The sequence below is a fragment of the Mustela nigripes genome, chromosome 4 (genome assembly GCF_022355385.1).
Source record: "Mustela nigripes isolate SB6536 chromosome 4, MUSNIG.SB6536, whole genome shotgun sequence".
Lineage (NCBI taxonomy): Eukaryota > Metazoa > Chordata > Mammalia > Carnivora > Mustelidae > Mustela > Mustela nigripes.
Genome location: NC_081560.1, coordinates 159380643 through 159397171, shown reverse-complemented (window position 1 = coordinate 159397171; position 16529 = coordinate 159380643). Strand labels below are relative to the sequence as shown.

The 16529-nt window shown below is 45.1% G+C and overlaps 1 protein-coding gene across 3 annotated transcripts in view; it reads right to left on the bottom strand.

Annotated features, from left to right (window-relative positions):
• The window catches only part of PLCE1 (phospholipase C epsilon 1), a 324484-nt gene that overhangs the window by 91264 nt on the left and 216691 nt on the right, over positions 1-16529 (bottom strand). The window lies entirely within an intron of this gene.

Here is a 16529-nt window from a genome sequence, read left to right as displayed (position 1 = left end):
TCAGTTAAAGGGTATTTATCCAGAAGTAAAATGCAGAATACCAAATTTAAAAAATGCAAAAATATACATATGTAAACTATCTCTCACAAATGCATTACCAATTATGCCCCTCACCTGACTAATATTAGAAGAACAAACACTTATACAGCACTTACTATGTGTCAGGCATTACTCCAAGTACTTTACGTATGTTAACTCACCTCTCACAACAATCCTGAGAGTCAGGGGTTATTATTATTCTCATTTTATAGATGAATAAACTGAAAGACAGAACACCTAAGAGATTTTCACTCAGAGCAGTAAAGCCTAAATTTGAAATTCAGTGTTTGACCCAGGGGAGTCACAATTAACTGCTCCCTAAATGCCTAGTGTGCGTACATGAGCTGTGGGAGGAACATTATTGTAATGTGATTAGCTTTTTCTACTATACAGACTAGAGTATACTATTTAATAATAACCTGCTACCAAGTCCCCCTTTGATGATATGCAGCACCCCTCCCCCCCATATTTTGCCTAATCTCTAAGGTTACTTTGCTGCTATTTATACTTTGGTGCTTGGACTCTAGTGGTCATTTAAGTCACCTGTTCCATCCTGACTGACGTCTGGGTTGATAAACCCAGCTGTTAACAAACCAAAGCCTTGGTCTTGACCCCACATCGCCCAGGAATTATACCGGTTCAGCAACAGTGCTGAAACCTGGGGTCAGCTCGTTTCCCTCGCCTGAGGGAGAGTGAGGCCTGAACACAGAGTTCATGGTCACCCATGGCACCTGCAGAAAAAACAAGTTTAAGGTCTATGGTATACTGCACCTCCTGCCCGTCTCCCTCGATGGAATGACAGGAACGGATGGCACTGAGAGCTGGCAGCAACCACAGAGGGCAGTCCAGACCCATTTTTCCAGATTAAGAATCTATGGTTCAGGGGAGTAGTGATTTTCTGAGATCCCAATTCTTGTTGATGTCAAAGTAAGTACCTCCTGTGGAGTGCTCTTTTATCTGATAAGGAGTGACAGTTTCTTTTAAACTTGGTGCTGATTAGGTTTTTCTAAGCACTCCATTAAGAGCAGCACCTCTGAACACAGAGTTGGAATAAAAGTAGAAGATGCCAAGAAGAGTCCCGAAATACAATAAAAGCGATGAAAAAAGCAGAACCCCTTCCCTTGCCCTATGCAGAAACAACAGGGAAACAGGGGAGCACGCACCTCTGCTCTCTACTTGCAACTTCAGGAGAACAGATCTGGAATCAGACTCCTAGGACCAGCCCTGGTGCAGATCACCCTACAAGGAATTCAGAGCCTCTTGGGAAGAAGATAACCTAAGAAAACCATTTGTTCTGATTTCCAGGGCTGTTTTGAGCATCCTGGTACCTTCTGGGAATTCCCAGAGCTGCCCACTCTCCTCCAGCGATGAGCAATCCTTTGCTCACTGTCTGCATGCCTTGTCCCCTTATCACCTGGTTACCCAGTTGAAAGTCATCTTGTGAAACCCTTGCTCTCTAGAGCAAGAAACTGTTGGGTCAGTAAAGACTGGTGTCTTTGGTGCTCTGGTGTGGTTCTTCCTTCTGTGTGATTTGCTTTTGATGAGCCCTAGCCTGCTGAGGGAAGCCATGAGCAAACATTTAGAATCATGAAATTACTGACTCCTTGAGCTAGAAATTCAAACCCATCTCCTTATGAATAAAAATGAATTCCCTAAAAGTTAAAACGGTTCCCCAACAGCCAGTGCATTAATTCTTGAGACCTCTGGCTATATTCTTCGTATGGCTTTAGTTCCTTTTTTTAAAATTGAAATCCACAGCAAATCAGCAGCTCTGGAAAGTCATTGCTCTTTCAGGCTATTCTGAAATGGTGACTTACTAGTCTAGTGTCCTGATAGGATTTTTTCGTCTTCTTCTGGACAGCCTGCTGTATGAGCAGGCGCAGACCGCCACGTGGTTTGTGCCTCAGTCCTGATCATGCATCCAGATTTATTTCCTATCAGTCAAATCATTTTCCATATACTTTCCCACAATGCTAGGAAAAAAATAGCGATACGATATTTCACATGGAAACCTAATTTAAACCAGCAGTTCCATCTCTGTGTGTGAGTCCCCAGGGACTGGTTGTTGGGATTATGTAAGCACTGTTATCATAAACACACACAGACACACACACACACAGACACACACACACACACACACCCATCTGCTTACAGACATCAGGGATAATTTTTATTGTGGCCTAATGTATTCATGATTTCATGGGCATTAAGTGATCAGAATTTCATCACTAATTATGAAAAATAAATGTCACCAAAAAACCCCATGAGGATTTGGCAACGCTTGAAAAATGTGGTCCCAAAGCATAAACGGTGGTCATATTTACTAAGTGGAAAAAAGGATGGGTTGCCAATCCAGAAAGAACTTCAGGACACTGAATTCACACATTAAAACACAAAAATCACATACATAGAAAGTACTATGACTCAAGCATAGTGAACACGTTGAAAGATTATTTTGTGTTAACTGAATGCTCAGCACAGAATAAAGACAGAATGTGGCCCCCAGCCCAGTCCCGTCAGAATTCCTCCAGAGGCTCTGTGCTCCCCCCGAGGCCCAACGCCCAGTTCATACCTACAAGTCCTCCACAAATGCTCCTCTCCTGATGCTCCTCCCTCCTCCCTTGCCTGTATCAGACGCTGAGGCCTAGCCACACTGAACAGCCTGCTCTCCTCACATCAAACACCTAGTTGACATCACACATGCTCAGTTTGGAAGGAATGTTCTCGTTCCGTTCCTGATCATCTTTCCCTGGCCCCACCACGTCCTGCCCATGTCCTTGGTAAAGTCAAATCTTCACGTTGGCCACCAGGCCCCCATCCGTTCTCCAACCCCACCTCGTCTCTCCCCTACTCTGCTTTTAGGGAGATGACCAAGGTCTTGTCTCATTTCAGGGGGCTTCTACAGGAAGATTTTCCCCCATGCATGACCTTGATTTAGCTAACTTCCTACTTATCCTTTAGGCAAAACTGCCCTCAGACTCTGCCATCAGGATCCCTGCCCCGGGCCCTAGGTTTTAGAAGGCCCACGTTGGGGTGGAGGAAAGTGTCTGCCCCGTGGTTGTGTGCCCACTTCCAGATCACTCATCCCTGTAGACCCAGGACCCCCAAATCCCCCATCTAACAGTTCAAGCCCACTTTTGGGCCTGCAAGAGTCTTTCATCTGCACCAGTCCTCCTGTGGGTAGATCCTGACACTAGGCCTGAAGGCTGGCTGAGGGGCAAGGGATGTGGTGTGTAGATGCAGTCTGAACTTGGGGTCTGAGGTGTCCGCACACAGGTATATACAAGCCAGCATGGAAAGAGCAGGTGGACAGGCCACAGGCTAGGGTTAGAGGCAGGGCTGCCTTTAGGAATCTGATGAAAAACATCACTTTCTTGAGGAGGCCTGCTCTGTGATGCTCCTGGTTCCCTGACACCAGACCTCCTGCACAATCAGCACCATGTTCCTCCAGAGTGCTCCCCAGCAGCAGTGCCTATGGCAAGTGCTCCATGAGACCCGGTGGAGGAGGCAACGTGAGCTCCTCCAGCAAGGCTGTTCGGATGGCTCACCTAGCACCTCACATCCAGCTTATCCGTGTTTCTCCCTGACTTAATGCTGGACCTTGAGACTGAGCTCCCGTCCGCACTGGGAGTCTCCCTGCTGCAAGGACTTGCATCTGCTTTATTTTTATTCTATTTGTGCGCCTGACTCTTTCACATGGATCTGTTCTGTCTCTGCCGCTAGATCTTACGTCCTCAAGGACAGAGACCATCTTTCCCACATCTTCACTGTGGGGGTGCTCGGTGCCTCTGACCAACTGGCAGGCCACCCAGAGTCCCAGGAGGCCGCTGGCAGAGAGGATTCTCAGCCTCCAATTGGTCAGGGATTATATTTGGGAAAAGGCCTGAACAATTCCTACTGCTGTTCCCAGGTCCAGAAAAAAGAGACGCATGTCTTCATGCCAAAAAGCTTTTTTTTTTTTTTTAAATATGCTGAGCAATTTCCACAGAAAGATGATCCTTTAGAGTGGGTATCTGGTCACCTAACTGTAAGGGCTGGATGTGAATAGTAGGATCCGCAGAAGACAATGAAAACCTGGACAAAGCCACTCGAAAGTAAACTACGTGCAGTGCCCAGTGACACCTGCCCTCCGCAGAGCTTTCCTAAGACAACCCCTGAACTGTGGGTGTGCAGGCAAGTACACCTGTCACCACACACACACACACACACACACACACACACACACCCCTGCCCAGGCAGCACTCTACAACATGTGCAACACCGGCCTCAGCACTTCTAGTGGTAGCAGCAGGCTGTTTGTTCCAATGCAGATTCCAAGGTCTCACCCAGACTCTCTGAGTGGGGCCCAGGGATCTGCATTTTTAGAGAACTCCCCACAGATTCTTATGCACATTTAGGTTGAGAACTGTCCCAGGGGTTCAGCGTCCCTCTCCGCACCCCTGGTGCAGTCTTGCGTCACAGCTGAGGCGTCCGCTCCATACTACCAGTCCACTACTATGGATTGCCATCTCTGTAACCTACCTGAACTGGGGCTGTCCCCGTGACCCACGTGGAAGCAGGGAGGAGCATCCAGAGGGATCAGAGAGCACCGTGGAGACCATGGCACCAGGCCAAGTGGACCATGTTCACCCCCGCCTGCTGCTTCCTTGTGCCTGGTCCCAAGGCAGGCCACCCAGCTATCAGCCTCAATCTCCTCTTCAGTAAAATGGGAATGATAGCATGACCTCTTAAGAGGATGATAAGGATGAGACTGGAGACTGTATGCAAAGATGGAAGCCCGAGGCTCATTGTGTAGTTACAACCTCGGTAACTTGTTTACTGCTGGGACGGCTCCTGCCGCGAGAGTGCTGTTCCCTGAGTTGTGGAGGAGCTGAATTCCAGGAAGCAGAACACAGGAATCCTGGAGAAAGGAATCTCTACATTCTTCTTCAAACCACAAGGAAGGAAGAAGCCCAAAGCTGGACCAGGAAGAATCCGTGATTGCCCTGAAAGGGCTTGTGCCCTGAGTACAAGCCTTTCCTAGAAGAAGAGTAACACATATTTCCTCTGCTCTGCAGCCTTCCCTGACTCCCTGTGAGGAATCAAATAGCCCTTTTTGCCTATACAGTCCAGTCCCATACATAGACATATATGTGTGTATACTTCATATATGTGTATGTGGGTGTATTTCTAGTACTTTGTCCAAGACCAATCTTCCCAGTGGTGAGCTCCTTAAAGCAAAGGCCATGACTTATCCACGCTGGGGACTCAGTGTTGAGGATGCAGAAGCCAGCAAGTTACAGGTGCTCAGAAATCTTTCTAGATATGATGTGGCTCCAGGAGAGTCTCTTGAACTCCATGTCCTGCTTGGCATGTTTCCACCGGTAGCTCTCGGTTTAGGAGGGATGCAGAGGGGGAAAGAGAGGCCCCTAAAGGTGGCTTCTGGAGAAGCCCTAAATACATCTTGGATTATACCCCCCCTCCCCTTCTCCTCACATTGTATCGCAATTGTCTACAGAATGAATCTAAACCTTCTTTTTTTGGTCTTCAAGCCTGGCACCATCTGATCTAAATTTCCATCTTCAGCATTAATTCCCACTGTTGCCCGCCACTCACCTGTCTGATGTTTCAACCCTACTATGTTTTGTACCATTACCTATCCTCTGCCTGTTCCTATCTCTACACTATTGTCCTGTGTCCTTGGGGTGTGAATACATAGGGCATTTTGTTTGTTTGCTTTGACTGTCCAATGTCTCTTAGTTGAAATCAGCTTTCTCCATCTTGATCTATATAGAATTCATGGAGCTGCTCCTCCTCTGACTTCAGGCCTGGTCTCAGTGATTTGTTCAAAGATGGGTATATGACTAAGCCAGGCCAACCAGAGCCCTACTTGGTGGAGTTATTCCCTGAAACTATCAGGAAAAGAGACACAATCTTTTTGTTGGAATTGTAAACTGTAAAGACATGAGTCAGATGCCTTTGCCACATTATCAGGAGAGCTTACCTGAGAATGAAGATAATACAAAAGAAAGATGAAGATAAGGGTTGCCTGGGTGGTTCAGCTAGTTAAGTGCCTGACTCTTGGTTTCAGTTCAAGGTCCTGAGATGGAGCCCCAGGACAGGCTGGGGCTCACAGTGTGAGTCTCTTGTCCCCCTCCCTCCGCCTCTCCCCTATCCCCCACTCACGCGCGTTATGTGTGTGTGGACACTCTCTCAAATAAATAAATAAAATCTTAAAAAAAACCCCAATGATGATAGATTCCTGAGGACCTTACATTCCTAGATCCAGCCATACCTGAAGCCCCATGAAGAGTCCATATACATAAACTCCCAAATGCCTTTATTTTGTTAAAGCAGGTTTGAGTTGCTGCTAACTTGCAACTGGGGCAGGGAGAAGACCTGACAAATAAATCTGATGACGCTCCTTCTTTCAACAAATACTTAATGAGTATATTGAGTATCTACTATGTCCCGTGTACCATGCCGGACACCAATAAACACGACAGACATGGCATCTGCTCTTGGGGAGGCTGGGCCTTGTGGGGGAAAATAGCATAAGTAATTAAAGAGTAGTATAGTGGATGCTATGATTGGGAGATACAAGGCTAACTTAACCCATTTCTATGCTACCATCTTTGGAAGTCCAGTCTTTTTACCATTCCTTGGTCCTTGCTGCTCTCCCAAAGTATTTTTTTTTTTAAGATTTTATTTATTTATTTGACAGAGAGAGATCACAAGTAGGCAGAGAGGCAGGCAGAGAGAGAGAGAGGAGGAAGCAGGCTCCCTGCTGAGCAGAGAGCCCGATGCGGGACTCAATCCCAGGACCCTGAGATCATGACCTGAGCCGAAGGCAGCGGCTTAACCCACTGAGCCACCCAGGCGCCCTCTCCCAAAGTATTTTATTCATATCTCTGTAATGGTGCTAATTCTTCCTATAAACAGTTATTCTATGCCTGTGCGTTTTTGCCAGGAACTATGCTAGGCATGGGGGCCAGAGGGGTTGGAGCAAGTATAGGAAAAGTAAGATAGCATGTTCTGTCTTGCAATTAAGTCTGTTGTATATATATACACTTCTCTAAACTGTCAGCTCCTAGTGCTCTGGCCATCCTTCTATTGTTTGCAGAATGTCTTCCCCACGGTTTGCAAAAAATGCTTATTCTCAGATTCATCAACTAAAAATTCCCTATATACTCAGAATTCTAGACTTCTTAGAATTGTTTACCTTTTTTTAAAAAATGTTTTTTCTTTATTTTGATTCCATTTAACTGACAGTTCATGCTAATAAATAGCATGTAAATATTCCCAATGTGAATATGGAAGTTTTGACAAGTGCTCAATTCCACATGACATACTTAATTTAAACTACCTTTCTGTACAAAGAATAAATTCATTAAAAATTTTGAAAATGTTTTGCTGTTCCACTCTCTGTGACACCACATTCCTTTTTTAAAATTGAGGTATAATCTGACAGATTCATTTCAAACAACATGATTCAATACTTGTTTATATTGAAAAATGATGGCTGCAATAAGTCTAGATATAGTTACACAAATTTTTTTCTTGTGATGAGGACTGTTACAATCTACTCTCTCTGTAACTTTCAAATACACAATACAGTATTACTAGCTGTTATCACCATGCTGTACATCACATCTCCTTGACTTGATTATTTTGTAATTGGAAGTTTGTACCTTTGGACCCTCTTAACCCATTTTCCCCACCCAATAACCCACACCTCTGGCAAACCACCAATTTGTTCTCTGTATATATGAGCTTGGTTTGTGGCACTTGTTGTTTTAATTCTACATCTAAGTAAGATCACAGGTATTTGTCTTTCCCTGTCTGACTTAGTTTCCTTAGCTCCATTCCCTTGGGTCCATCTCTGTTGTCACAAATGGAAAGATTTCATTCTTTCTTATGGTTATTTACTGTTTTATTTATTTATTTTTTTAAGAAAAGTTATCTGTTATTTTTTTTGACAGAGAGAGACACAGTGAGAGAGGGAACACAAGCAGGACAAGTGGGAGAGGGAGAAGCAGGCTTCTGCCTGATACTTGGCTCCATCCCAGGAACCTGGGATCCTGACCTGAGCGGAAGGCAGGAGCTTAAGGACTGAGCTACCCAGGTGCCCCTGGCTACTTACTGTTTTAAATGCAACGAGAGGAAACATTTGACTTCAATATGCAGATGCCATTTCTAGCTAAACGGGCTGCAGAGAACTGCCATGAGTCACGCAGGCTGCATTATCCTCTGCTTTCTTACCTTACTCCACTGAACAGGTCATCCATCCTGAAACCAATTATTACACGGTATTCAAGAGTGAGCCTCATTTCACCCGTATTCTCTCCTTTTGTATCTATTGATAAAAAGTATCAATAAAAAGTAAAAGCATCTATTGATAGTCCTAGAATAGGATCTTAGTTATTTCATTCCATTTTAATAATGGGATTGAAACCCATGGCCAGGAGTTTACATAAAAAGTCTTGATATAAATGAGCAGGTAGCTCCAAACTATCCTGATCCTACCGCAGGGCCACTTATGAACCGATTTCTTCTCCTCTTTGCACGATTTTAGTAATTTAATAATAATACTTAAAATAATGATTTTAATAATAATACTTAAAGTTCTTAAAATCACTGCCGCTTCCGTGTAACGGGCATGTATTTGTGAGAGGGATGCTGCTTATCCTTTTTAATCCTCTCAGCCTTACATGCTGGTACAAATACTGCTCTTATTCTACAAATGAGGATGCTGAAGTTCTGAGTGGCTGACCTAGCTTGTCCAAGGTTACACAGCCTGTAAACTAGGAACCAGCCATATCAAAAGCCTGTGACTTTAAGCTACCATGATTTACTACTCTCCATGTTCTCTTACGAGCATTAGACCAAAGAGTGAATTCATTATAGCTTTTTAAACTATATTATAGCCCTAAATACTACCCTGATCTAGTGAGTAAAGAAATGCCTTAGCAAAACTATCATGAGCTCAGCTCAAAGAAGGAACATCCCCTTTAGAAACAGAATGCTGGCATTCCGAAAGGTCATAGGGAAGGTGTTGCAAGCATGTGCCAATTGTCTACGCTATGTTCCTGTTCTGTCACCTGTCTAAAATTCCAAGTTTTTATGACATGCAGAATAGGACAGGGTCTCATGAATTACAGAGTCTGGAAGGGAGAAGGCCCATGAGATTCCATCCTTCAGCTCACTCACGGAAACAACTAGGTGTCCCAGAGTCAAGAGAGTTGGGAGATGCCCTCAAGAAACCTGCTCCCCAAACTGCAGCCACCACTGGGTTCCCTGGTCCCAGCAGCCTCTTCATGCTAGCTGAGAGGCAGGACCTTCAGCAAATATATCCTCATTAAGCAAATCTTTACGGAGGACTCTTCTACCCCCAAGGAGCTCACACACCACTGGGCACCGCTCTGGCCACTGGGGCATGTAGCGAGTAAGGCAGACTCCGTCCCTGCCCTCCCAGGAGATGGTGGCATCCTCACCACCTGGCATGATCCACTCCTTCCCATCCCAGCTGTGATTGGGCTCCCACTGGGGCTCCCCTTTACCTCTCCTCACAGACTCTCAACTGAACCATCAAGAGGCACTGAGAGGCCTGACCGTGTCATAGGCTGTCCTTTCCCTTTTGTTCCTTTTCTGACACCAGTGAAGAAATAATGCTATTAAATGCGCTTATACCGTCTACTTAAATAGACTGCTTGAAGTGCTTAACGTGCATTAATTTAATCCTACAACGAATCAACGAGTTATATGTCATCACCACCCCATTTTATAGATGAAATGGAAGCACAGGGAGGCATAGTCACTTGCACGGGTCACACAGCTACTAAGTTGTGGAGGTGGGATCCCAACCCAGGCAACCCAGCCCCAGAGACTTGCTCATAATATTGTCCTCTGTGGGCACAAGTCACTTCTTGGATGCTGGTGTTTCTTGGGGCTCTGTCCTTGGCTCTTCTTGGATCTCTTCTTAGGCTATATCCTCTTCCTTGATGAGTTCCTTCACTGACCAGCTTTTACCCACCCCCCCCAGCTGCTATCTCTGAATATCTATCTATTGTTCTGTATATCCAAGAATTTTTTTTTATAGATTATTTATTTGAAAGAGATTACAAGTAGGCAGAAAGGCAGGCAGAGAGAGGAAGGGAAGCAGGTTCCCTGCTGAGCAGAGAGCCCGATGTGGGGCTCGATCCCAGGACCCTGGGATCATAACCTGAGCCGAAAGCAGAGGCTTTAACCCACTGAGCCACCCAGGCGCCCCCCTGTATATCCAAGAATTAACTGGGCATTTCGAGCTGGAGGGCCCAAAGGCTCTGTAAACCCACCCTGACCCAATCCTTAACTCCTCCAACACCTTCCATCCCCACATCCCACTGACTGCCAAGTAGCCCAGATGTCATCTCCTCCAGGAAGCCTTTCTTGAACCCTCGCATAGTTAATCCATCCTCTGCCCTAAGCTAACTTTATCACTGCATTGTGACCACTTTCCCTCGTTCCTGCCCCTGGAGTATGGGTTTCTTGAAAGCAGGTACTGATTGCTTTACTCATTTACTTCCCAGCACAGGGTCCAGCTCAAGTGGTAGGTGCTTAATGATCTCTTGTTCTGAGTTGTGTACAAGGCATAGCAGCTGCAGCAGCAGACTCCCTGTTGGTGCTGTTTTTCTCAGAAGAATGTCTGAGCACCCGGACGCCAGGGTATCTGGGGGCTGCAGTTGGGGAAAGGAGGCTGACAGCCCCACCCCGTCAGCTTGCTCTTCACCCAAGAAGCTCAAGAGGCCCATGCTGGGGAAGGATAACCAGGGAGCCATGCCATAGAAGGCCTATGGGTAATTTGGCCCATGACTAGAAGATTCCATTTTCCTTGAGATAAGTGGGCATCGGAGAGTAAGGGTAGTGGTGGCCTTTCCATCTGCTCTGGAATTGGCTGGGCCCATTCTCAGGTACCCCAGGTGATGGAGAGGGAGTGGCCTCCCCAGTTACTTAAGTCCCCTGGATGGGGAAGTCACTGTCCATAGGCCATCTTGCTTGGGGAAATCAGGGGAGTGAAGTCTGTCCTTCAGGGCCACTGAGCAAGTCCAGAGGTTCTAAGACATGCTGTGAATCCTGTGAATCCCTCTGGCCCCACGCAGGTAGACACTTGTCATAGGAAAGTAAACAGGAGCCCAGCAAGTCACTCTTTCACTCGTAGGGCCCAACAACATGGGTACTGACTGCAGTGAGGACAGTGAGACCAGAACAGTGGACTAATAATGAAGCCTACACTAATGATCAAGCAGGAAGGAGAGAATGGAAGGGAATAAAATGGTTTGCATGTGTTGGCGTATGTTCTCCTGAAGATAAATCTATGTGAAGAAAGAAAGGATGTTGGCATCCCACCAAGATCAGTTACATCCTGGCCAAGCTGGACACTGGTGCACATAATCGATCGTTAGGGAGGTAATTCAATCTGCTGTCTGTGCAGTACGGGTGAGCTTCTGTGAACAAAACTTGTTAGGGAATAAATTTGATGAAAACCAGAATTCTGTCTCTTTGACTTCCCTGTTCTGAGAGAGGGCGGGGGAGCAACAGGAGAGGACAGGATGGGGAGTCGGAGAAATGCAGGATCGTTTTTTAGCCCTGATTCTTACTAGTTCTATGACCTTGAGCACGTTTTCTAGCTTCCTTGAGACTCAGCTGCTCATCCATACAATGGGAATAATAAATGTCCCATATCATAAGGGGTGTGGTGACGAACAAAAGAGACAATGTATGTCAAGGGCTCTCATGCTTGGAGCAGAGCACATACTCCATAAATGTCAATATTAACAATTAAAAAAATAATAAGCAATTTCTTTTTCAAGATATAGTCTTTGTGGAAACAGTGTTGGCCTTTTTATTACAGTGCTGGCTTCCCTTCTCTGTTTAGCAGAGAGGAACTTCCTGAGGATTCAACCCTCAGAAAGAAGGAGACTTCAGTTCTTTTAAAAAGGACAGAAAGAGGAGGCAAGAGAAAAGGTGGAAACGAGGCAAGAGAAAAAATTTCAGAAAAAAACACATCAATAGAGCATCTAAGGAACATTGTCAGGGGAGTGGAAAACAAGTTATGGAGAAAGGGGACGGGGCTGTGTGAGGAAGTGAGGATGCATGGGTATGGCTTGGTTCCAGTGGAAGTGCTTGGAAAAATAACAGTGAATCACAAATAGGTCCTAGAAGGGGGCCCTGAGAAGCTCGAGCCCTCTGTCCAGGAAACAGCGGGTACACAAGACACTTAGTTCAGATGGGTATTAAACAACAGCATGAGACGTCGGCCATGTCAGTATCTTTCTTACTTGGTGAAGAGGAGGTCATCTTTTCTACTCCCCCTCACCCCATTCCGAATAAAACTCAACAGAGCGGTATGTGAAAGGCAAAAATTCTAGGATGTTCAGCACGGGATAAAATTACTCCATGTGCCTCACCAAGCACATCATCTATAAAAATAAACAATGAATGTCCTGCTTCGATATCGTGTAACTGGCTGAAAGGTAATGGCCTGGGAGAGCAAAGCAAAGAACTTGAGAGTGACAGCTGAGAGCAGGGAAATTCAGCTCCGGAAAGCAGACAACTGCCAGGACAAGGCCTGGCTCCTGGGTTCCCAAGCTGCACTTGACACTTCATTTGTCTTGTTTGTTGACTGACATGCTTATTCCTGTGCCTGTTCCTTTGCAGCTTTAGATTTTGAAATCCTGGCTGCCGGACAGTTGATCTGCCAATTTTAAATTATTCCCACGTGTTCTGGATACAGTAGGTGCTTAATAAATATTCTAGCAGCGGTAGTTATCCCTTTCTGCTCTGAGGACCCAGCTGGAGATAGGTCAATAATGATTGGGGGCAGTGTTTCCTAAACTCTCTTCCAGGGACATGTTCTACCAGATGTTAAAGTCTTTTGTGAAGAAAGTCTCTGGGACTATATCAGTTTGGGAAATGTTAGGATAAATTAAGATCTCTTCACTGCCAAGGATTTCTTGGAGCTTTAAAAACACTAACGCACATAGTCAATCACCAAGAAGGAGCTAATATTTGGAGTTTCCCATATTCTTTTGACCACACAATTCTTCTTTTTTCCCCCAAAGGAACACTCACATTTAGAAAGACCCTGGAAGAGTGGCACTGGGTTCCTCCAAACTCCTTTATCCTGAAGTGAATAGAACCACAGGCTTATCCTCACTGGCAGTCTTGGAGACCACTCCTTGCATCTGTCCAACCTGAGAACACATTCTTTCATCTCTAGAAACTGCATGGTGTGATGGACCTTGCGAGGTAGAAATAGTCAGAAAGGGCAGCATAGGATTTTCTAACTGGAGTCATAAATTCGGAATCAGTATATCCTTGGAGGAATTCTAAAGCCAAGGCACAGGAAGATTTTTTTCTTCTAATCCGAAATGAGATTAAGGCCCACAGGCAACTCTGATTTCATAGCCAAGACTGTGATGAGGAAAGAGCTGAGCAGACATGTGGTTTTAGACATGTGAAATACATAACATGACAGCTAATAAATTAGAAGACCTTAGAGGTTATTTGGCCCATTTCCCTTATTTTTTAGATGAAGAACCCCAAGAAGCAGAGGGGTTAGGTGACTTGTCCAAGGTCATCCAACCAGTCCGTGGCAGTGCCAGGGCTAGAAACCAGGTCTCCTAACCTCAGAACACCCCAGAGTCGTGACCTGCTGGGTTCCCTTATCTCCGTGAAGAGGATCTGATGCACGGCCACCCCTCCCTGCTGCCTTCTGTCCAACCCTCCCTCCTTCTGTCCTACCCTCCATCTGTGGGGCCTCAGAGGCAGCCTCACTTGAGTGAAGAAGCTGGTGGTGAGGAAAAGCAAGCTGGCAGCTGCAGGAATTGCTAAAGACGCTGACTCAGGGGGCCAAGAGAGGCAGCAGGTCGTCATCAGGCAAAACTCAAGGAACACAAGGGCGAAGAGTCAGGGTCATGAAACAAGAGTGGCTAGCACAGGGCCTGCCACATCCCAGCCCTCAGTAGCAGCCACATGTCTGAAGAATTTCAGACACACTGTGGCCTGAACTCTTTGCCTTCAAGCCGCACTCCGGCTGTGCCCTGCAGACCAGCTCCAGAAGGGGAAGGACCTAGGGGGCGTGGAGATCTGGGACAGAAGGAAAACGGGAGCAAGAACACAGAAAAGTCGGTGTGGCTGCTATTTGTCTTTACTGCGGATGGCAAGAGAGGTCAAAGGAAAAGCCAAGAGGCCTCCTCTGTTTCCCGGAGGAGAGGGGTATCGGCCGGAAGAGACTTTGCAGAAAAACCCTGGCAGGATCTGTTTTGGGAAAGGAGGAAGGCAGCTGCTCCTGATGGGTTGGGGACCTTGAGTCACAGCTTAAGGGCACAAACCCCAGGACAGGAGCTGCAGAAACTCAAAACACTGGATGTGGGGAAGTTGACATGAGCTTCAGACCAGCAGAAGAGGGGATTTATTTTGGAGGTGGTGGCCATGAGGCTGGCAGGACTTGGGATTTTGCTGAGGTGGCTGAAGTTAGAGCCTGCTCATTGTCATTAGGAGAGTCAATGAAAGAAGTGTGGGAGTGTTGACAGCTTTTAAGGATGTGCTGACAGTCTCTATAAAAGTGAATGACCTGTCTGGGGTCTGGTAATTTAAGGGTTACTTGGAGCTATGGCAAGGTGAGGGGGGGCGGCAATACCGGCCTTGCTTTTCCTGTAAAGGGCTGAGCCTTCACTCCAGAAGGGTAAAAGCGTTCAGCTTCTGGTTCAAGAAATCTCTTTAGAGAAATATTTACTTGGAAAGCACCTAGGGTGTTGATGACAGACACTAAAAAGTAAAAAAAAAAAAAAAAAAAAAAAAAAAAAAGTGGCACATGTCATACCAAAAATCCAAAGCAAAGCAAACCAAAACAAGATCATGTTTTAGGGATACTAACTGGACAAATACTCTTTACTAGATGTAGTGGGGTCAGCCTGAGCCTGTGTTGGAGGTCGGATGTGCTGTTTTCAAGTCTTGGCTCTAATATTTACTAACTAGGTGGTACCGGGCCAATTACTTAGTCTCTCTTCTCCTATACCTTCAGTTTGAAACAGGCCTACCAGCAACACCTACCTTACAGAATTGCAGGATTAAAGGAGATACAGGAGATAAGTGCTTTGTACATTTACAAGCCCAGTGAAAAGGCTAGCCAAGTTTTACTAAAGTTAATGAGCACATATCCAATGATTTGGTTTTATGAGGTTACCTACATTTAATGTGGTATTTCTTTGAAAGTAAAAATTACAGGGTGCCTGGGTGGTTCAGTGGGTTTGGCCTCTGCCTTCGGCTCAAGTCATGATCCCAGCATCCTGGAATCGAGTCCCACATCGGGCTCTTCGCTCAGTGGGGAGCCTGCTTCCCCTACCCCGCTCTGTCTGTGTCTCTGCCTACTTGTGATCTCTCTCTCTGTCAAATAAATAAATAAAATCTTAAAAAAAAAAAAAGATAGTAGCAATTACAACTTTTTAAAATGTCTTATGTTTCCCTGGCTGCTCCACTCTCCACCCCTCCCTGGCTTCTGCTCCATTGTAGGACGAGGGAGCATCATGTCTTAGACTCATGCACAGAATGTACCTACAACACACCCAGCCTCAATTTTTAAATTCTGTTTTTATATCTTTCCTGAAATTCTGCAGGCAGAGAAGAAATTAACTGAAGAAAATGACTTTTATGTCCACAGATAAATTGATAGCTGCTATTAAGGGAGTAAAAGCATATTTTGCTATGAATTAATGAGAAGTCAGTATATAATATAAAACCAAGAATATCTGAAAATGAGATATTTTCACATATGAGTAACTAAAAGATTTCTTTCTATTTTCTCCTAATTGTCTAAGTGCTAGAAAACATAGTCAGAAACTTGAATAGTTTACTCAAATATTTTTCTGAAACAAAAAAATTGGTATGCATAAACTTTTAAAAACTCTAAATGAATAGATTTCTGTTAAATACATTAACACCTATAGTGTATAAACTCCTAAACGTTTCCTAAAAATGCTGGACATGTTTTATTATTGTAATGATAAAACCCAGATGTCTTGTTTCACATGCCCTAGAAGAAAAGAAACACACAACCTTACAAGAACTCTCACCATTTTAAATCTGATTAAACTCTATGCCAAAGAAGGACTGGAAAGAGTATGATGTTTGTACAAACAATCTTTTAAAAAGTATTTTTCAAAGCCACTTAAATGTTCTGGAAAACTCCTGAAATGTGAACCAGCAATATTTATTTACATTCCACCCCTGCATTGGAATATTAGTTTGGGGTCATGTCTTGGTGCTTGGAGGCATCCTGGTGATTATTAGCTTGATTCTCCAACCTGTGTTTTGAGGCCCATGAGGAATAAACCCCATTTTGGTCACTTATACATGTGACACCATCCTTTGGAGTCCCGTGGTTCGTGTGGCTCCATAGCAGAAACATCCTCGAGAGTTCCTTAAAAGTATCCAATGGTGGACTTCACCACTTAGCATCAGTGTGTGGGGCT